We start from the raw sequence: 7,023 nt of genomic DNA on the forward strand, positions 1-7,023 counted from the left end.
CAAAAGCCTTGCTGAAGTTCAAGTAGACTATGTAAATGCATAAATGCACTCCTGCTCCTAATTCATATGTTCGTATGTAAAAGTCTTAAAATGTGAAATATCATCATGTGATCATTTAGATTAGTCATTGGAAAATTCAGGGGATTGTAACACCATTTACAAAGTGGCAAATTGGAAAGAGATTAAGGCAAAGTGTGGTTAAACAGGTTTTCAGGCGGATTTCATAGCTGTAGGTGATAATGAGAAATATTCTAGGGTCTAACATGGTAATGATCGAAGACTCTGCCATTGGTGATCAAGTCTGGGTGTAGTGGGGGGAGGTGTGAGGGGTTTGCAGAGTGGATGGAGTTGGAAGAGCTGGAATGTAGGGAGAGGCATTGCAGTGTATTGAGGCCATGATTGGATCTGTAGGCAACAGTGAAGGTTTTGACTGGAGGATGAGGAAACAGTTTTGCTCGGCAAGTACTGGGGTAATGGGTGAGAGATACTTTGTACGGATGAAGTCGTGAGCAGCAGAGCTATGGGTGAGTCAGAAAGTATTTCAAGCTTTGTTTTGGAGGCTGACGAGAGGGAGCTTTGTAAAAGTCAAGTCTGGAGGTGACCACGTTGAGGGTTTCAGGAGCGATGAGGATAATGTCAGATTAGAGGCAAGCAACTATCTGGCATAGAAATAAGCAAGCCTGATAATGGACTGGATGTGGGGTTTGAAGTTCAACCCAAGTCAATGGTTCAGCCTAAGAAAGCAGCTGATTTGGGGCATGGAAATGGAGGCAGGGTCTGGAGTTTCTACTGCTGCGTAACACTGAACATTGCCCTAATATGAAATACTGTGAGGTATAAAGATACAGGGACAATCTTCCACCTCTGCTCAATTCTCACCCTCAGCTATGGAGCAATGGGTTAGAGACCACACTGGGATCATATTGTAAGGGGACAGGCAAGTATTACTGCACTGTTAACTTGCATCTCCAAGGGCTGGGTAACAGGGAGAAAACTTGCAGCCAGTATTAACAAGACCAAATCAAATTTATCATCTCTTGTGTAAAGAATGTACTAATGAAGTAAATGAAGAAGTCAATAATAAGCCAAGAAAGCAGAGATTAGGAAGGATGACAGAAAACTTTGTTAATAAGATGGATTTTGGAGATGTTTTTAAAGAAGAGAAAGAAACCAAGAGCAAGAGGGATTTAGGGAGGAGTTCCCTATCTCCAAGTGGAATAGGGCCGAGCCGGCTGAATGTTGGGCAATGAGAGAAGCGACCCACTCAAGGTTGTAATCAGAGGGCCAGGGCATTGGGAAGTGATAAAGAGGTGAAGGAGATTGCTGAGCTGGGGTAAGGGGAGCCCAGGGAGGGGTTTAAAGGTAAGGACAAGGGCTGCTGAAGTTGTGCAAAGTTAGCTCTTCAGTTTAGTCCAGTGGATGAGAATAGGAGTCGGAATGAAGTGTTGAGTGAGCAACACAGTCTACAGGGTAGAGGAGGTGGGTCCCATGGAACTGATGAGTTCAGAGAGGAGTTGGGAGAAGCTGGGAAAAAAACTACAAAATGACAAAGATTCGGGGCAAGACTGGACAAATGCAGAGGAGTTGTTGGGAAGAAGCAGAGGAGGCAAGGCACACAAGAATTTGGTCCATGCTTCTCCAGTTTTATAGTTACAGATGGGGGCAGATGAATGGTGACAAGGAGATCAATGGTATGGAGAAAAGGAGCAATGGATTCTCCCTCCCTTGTTATCCCCCTGGGTGCATTTGCTGCAATCAAGGGTGTTGAAAACAGAGGAGAAGGAGCAGATTTACAGCAGTGGAAGTAGGTTACTGCTGAGTGAGATGCAGTATGCAAAGAGGTCACAACAAGAAGTCGAGGTTACACTAAGGATATGGATGGTGCAGTTTACAAGAAGGGTTAGGTTGAGTAAAAGATAGGAGGAAGGATAAGTCAGAGGTGAGTGTACACAAAGCACAAAACCAATCAGAACCCTAAAACTACTCCCATAACTACACTCACAATTAAAATAGCCCTTCTGTTTGCAAGCCGCACTATGAGAACTTCAAAAAGGATTTTACTGAATCATGAGGTCACTCAAAATATCCTCAACCAATAATGAAGCACTGGATTATCGGCAGAGTTTTATATTCAAACAGGAAGCTGGTGCTATAAATAGCCTGAGAGTTCTGAGAACACATGGCAGGCTCTTCAGAACCGATAAAACATGAGATGACACTATTCACTCTCAGATACATTCCTACATTTCCCCAAAGTGCATAGACATCCAGGCACAATAACCTGGGCACTTACCTTACAGACACCCAGTGCACAGATACCCAATGTACATATACTGAGCACACATCCAGTATCCCATAGATATATCTAGGCGTATAGATAGAAGGTTCACCCTTGGCTTTGACCTGATTCTTCCTTGTGGTTTGGTGTCATACTTTGTCTTATAATACTCCTGTGAATCGCCTAGGGGTGTTTCATTGCATTAAAGGTTTTTTCTTATTTGTTCATGGGATGTGGGCTTTGCTGGCTGGGCCAGCATTTATTGCCCATCCCTAGTTCCCATTGAGAAGGTGGTGATGAGCTGCTTTCTTGAACCGCTGCAGTCTATGTGGTGTAGGTACACACACAGTGCTGTTAGGAAGGGAGTTCCAGGATTTTGACCCAGCGACAGTGAAGGAACTTGGATATATTTCCAACACAGGATGGTGAGTGGTTTGGAGGAGAATTTGCAGGTGGTGCTATATAAATATAAATTGCTGTTGTTGTTGACTGGAATATCAAGGTCGAGTTGAAATGTGATGGGATTCCAGTGCAGCCAGAGTACGGATTACATTCTGCCTAACCCTCTTCCATCTCAGGGATTTGGGAGGTGAGAAGCCAGCAGATATGGAGCTGGTGCTGCCCTCAACTTATTATTGGGATACTAACCTTCTGCTTACAATTGGAGGAGAGGGACTGAAGATCATTGAAAGACTGCAGGAGAAAGTGAGCAGAAGGTGGTCTCCCTTGCCTTGCTGCCTGATCCCCTCAGACTCTTTGATCCAAGGAGATCCCAGGCACAATATAGACTGCCAGGGTCCGAGGACACTGTAGGAAATGAACCCAACTGCAGAAAAGTGAGCAGGGAGGTGCCGGAGTGCCCATGAGAATGTTTAAGTCTATTGCAACAGTAACTCATCTATAACTGAACTCAAGGTTTGTCTATTCAGACTACGTCCTCACAGAAATTCCCCAAGAAAAGGTTTTAACGGGAAGCCAGTGCAGTAGATAAACATCACAACTCTGCCCCAGAACCCAGACTAATGTGTACAATGCCATGATGAATCAACTTCATTACATATGAATGTGGTTGCTCCCTATTCGGGCCCCAGTCTGATTTAATAGTCTTATTTAGTTTAGTGGGATGCTTGTTTTCTGCTGATACTGTTTGGTCAATTCTCTGATGTGCAATATCTTGTTGTTTAGCTATAATGGGAATTTGTCCAAACCAAGCTGAATCTGTGTGGTTATTACTCAGAGTCACATAGTTTCGAAGAAAAAGAAACAGAGCAAAACATTCTGGAAATGCACAACAAAGACCTTCAACAGTCCCACCAAAAGCATTAAAATGTCTTTTTGATTTTGAATGCTGTGTTGTTTATTTTTCAGATTTCCAGAACTTGTGGATTTTTTTCTTCTAGTCAGGGGCCTAGGCTCTGACATGGTTCACTCGCTATGTCCTCAGCTCTTTGCTGCTACAGATCTGAATGTGATGCTGGATGGGATAGGGGCCAACTAAGCACTGAATGGGTGAGGTGTTGAGCAGGGCTGCTGCAGGACACTAGTGGAGGGCAGGGCAGTAAGTGTGGCCTTGGGCACTCACCAAGGGTGAACCACTGAACAGAAGAAGTGATTCCTCACAGCTCACAGTTAAACCCTGGTTACAGAGAAGCTGGTCCCCTGTCTGTTCTCAGTCCATGTGTTCATGTAAAAGGAATGAAGAGGGACATGAGGGAGGCCTAGTAATTGAGGGTGAACAAATAATTTTAATAAGCCAAAGAAACCTCACTAATTACACTGACCCAGCATAATGTCGAGTGTAAGTTAAGCAGTCAGACTGCGATTAGAGTTCCCAGCTGCTGTTCCTCAGTTATCCAGGTAGCAGACACACTGTTGTTGTAAAGCTCTGTTTGTTTGAATAGAAACCATGGCCTGTGGGTGCTTTTTGAAGTAAGGACTTTGTACTTTGTCTTTCAGTGCCCCAGACACTCTCCAGACAGTCAACGTCTGCAACCGTTTGTGGGATTTAATTGCTCCATTATACTTGGTAAATGAGGTGTGCAGGACATTCATGAAAGGGTGATATTTCCGTCTCCTTCTACATGCCACTATGATGCTGGCTGCAGATAATGCAGAGGGAGCCTTGCAGGCTCCACGTACAGAAAGAATTTGGGACCTTCCTGTAAAGAGGGAGTTTCACTATCAGGTTGCGTGTGATGTGAACACCGATCACTTCTTATCACCCTTTGCATGCTTTATCTTCCCTCTGGCTCCGGCTGGGTTCTCTGAGACTCTCCGAGGCTCCCCTGGGTGTTTTACCTATAATTGGTATATTTATGGCCCTGAGGTTGCTTGTGTGGTTGTGGTACTGTTGCTGCTGATGGGTTTGGCTCTGACACTATTGAAGAGTTTAGGAGTCTGACCTCCTTCCCAGTGCACCTGCAGGTGCAGTATTTGTCTCTGTTTTTGCCCTGAGCTGTTGCTTTCTGTCTCTGATCTCTGAATTATACAGCTATTGCTGTATAACCTTGGTTTTGCAGTAATGACAGTGCAAGATGATTAAAAAGAAATCTACAAATGCAAGAAATCTGAAATTAAAAATGCTGGAAATGCAGAGTATGGTGTGGATTATTGGTAGCAAGCAGAGAGTGGGTAGGGCATGTAAAATCACCTTGAGGCCACTGGCGCTTTCCTAACAAGGGTGCTGGGCATCTCTGGAGTGGGAACAGCTCAACTTCCTTCCCAAGAGGGGAAAAGAGGTTTAAATAAAAATAAACTCATCCAAAAGTTGTCTGATCTGCTGTGGACGTGCATTCCCTTTGCATTTCCTGTGGTGCTTCTTTTGCCAGTAGCACAGACACAATGGGCCGAATGGCCTCCTGCATTCTGTGATTCTGTGGCCTGATGGGTGACCCTGTGCCAGGCCCCTGCATTGTGAAACAGTGGCACTACCAGACTTTGTTTTCAACCCAGGGCACTGTCATTCAGAGCCCTTTCTGTTTAATATTCGCTGTCCTCCAGGGCAATGCCCCTTATTTCTGCAATAATTGGATGGCAGTATTTGAAGTACCAACATCAAGCACTGTTCTCCTCTCTTGGAGAAGGAAGAACCTGAGAGGAAAGAAGGAATTTTGAGGCGATGGTTTCACAAAACTTGCACGTCCATTTGCATCACTCGAGCTGCAAACTGCCAAGATCCCCAGCTGCTCCTTGTCTCCAGTCAAATGGTACAGACCCAGTGTTATGACAGCGGGACTCAGCAAGTATGTACTGTTTACACTCATTTATTCTGACATCTTAATTCACAGTTATTTAGACTAACACCAGTTTCCAGAAAATATGTTGCAATCGTACTTATCATCCAAGCAGAGATTTGACACTAAAGGAGGCGGAACACAGAGTCCAAACAAAACATGTACAAACTTACCCCGGACAAAAGGCGACTGGAAACCTTCTAACCGCACAGTGCGCTCCTGATCCAACACACAACTACATTTTTAAAAAAGGATTCTTGCCACTTAGCAAATGCTATTTACAGTCAAGTAGCAGGGAAGTGGGCCGATTTCTGGGGGTGCCCCAGGTCAATGATTCATCCTCTGATTCCGACTTTCTGAAATCACATAGGCAGCTAGGGCGGGACACTTTCCCTATGGACAGTGTTGCTTTGAGCAGGAGCTGAACAAAAGAACGCTGGAGTGATCCTGTAAACTCTCACAGTGTAACCTTTCCTCGCTACACAATGGACGGGGAATGCACCACCCTGACCCACACTTCACCATTGGATCACGATACATTGTCCCCATCAAACACTCCCAGGACAGGTACAGCACGGGGTAAGATACAGAGTAAAGCTACCTCTACACTGTCCCCATCAAACACTCCCAGGACAGGTACAGCACAGGGTTAGATACAGAGTAAAGCTCCTTCTACACTGTCCCCATCAAACACTCCCAGGGCAGGTACAGCACGGGGTTAGATACAGAGTAAAGCTTCCTCTACACTGTCCCCATCAAACACTCCCAGGACAGGTACAGCACGGGGTTAGATACAGGGTAAAGCTTCCTCTACATTGTCCCCATCAAACACTCCAGGACAGGTACAGCACGGGGTTAGATACAGAGGAAAGCTCCCTCTACATTGTCCCCATCAAACACTCCCAGGACAGGTACAGCACGGGGTTAGATACAGAGTAAAGCTCCCTCTACATTGTCCCCATCAAACACTCCCAGGACAGGTACAGCACGGGGTTAGATACAGAGTAAAGGTTCCTCAACACTGTCCCCATCAAACACTCCCAGGGCATGTACAGCACGGGGTTAGATACAGAGTAAATCTCCCTCTACACTGTCCCCATCAAACACTCCCAGGGCAGGTACAGCACGGGCTTAGATACAGAGTAAAGCTCCCTCTACATTGTCCCCATCAAACACTCCCAGGACAGGTACAGCACGGGGCTAGATACAGAGTAAAGGTTCCTCAACACTGTCCCCATCAAACACTCCCAGGACAGGTACAGCACGGGGTTAGATATAGAGTAAAGCTCCCTCGACATTGTCCCCATCAAACACTCCCAGGACAGGTACAGCACGGGGTTAGATACAGAGTAAAGCTACCTCTACACTGTCCCCATCAAACACTCCCAGGACAGGTACAACACGGGGTTAAATACAGAGTAAATCTCCCTCTACACCGTCACCATCAAACACTCCCAGGACAGGTACAGCACGGGGTTAGATACAGGGTAAAGCTCCCTCTACACAGTCCCC

At 45.6% G+C, this 7,023-nt stretch overlaps 1 long non-coding RNA gene across 1 annotated transcript in view; it reads left to right on the forward strand.

Moving 5' to 3' along the window:
* Window positions 1-3,578, forward strand: part of LOC121271307 — an 89,245-nt gene extending 85,667 nt beyond the window's left edge. The window contains exon 3 of the long non-coding RNA XR_005941702.1: window positions 3,464-3,578. This is a non-coding gene — a long non-coding RNA (uncharacterized LOC121271307). The remainder of the gene's footprint in view (window positions 1-3,463) is intronic.
* The last annotated feature ends 3,445 nt before the right edge of the window (window positions 3,579-7,023 follow it).

Source organism: Carcharodon carcharias, chromosome 30 (genome assembly GCF_017639515.1).
Source record: "Carcharodon carcharias isolate sCarCar2 chromosome 30, sCarCar2.pri, whole genome shotgun sequence".
Lineage (NCBI taxonomy): Eukaryota > Metazoa > Chordata > Chondrichthyes > Lamniformes > Lamnidae > Carcharodon > Carcharodon carcharias.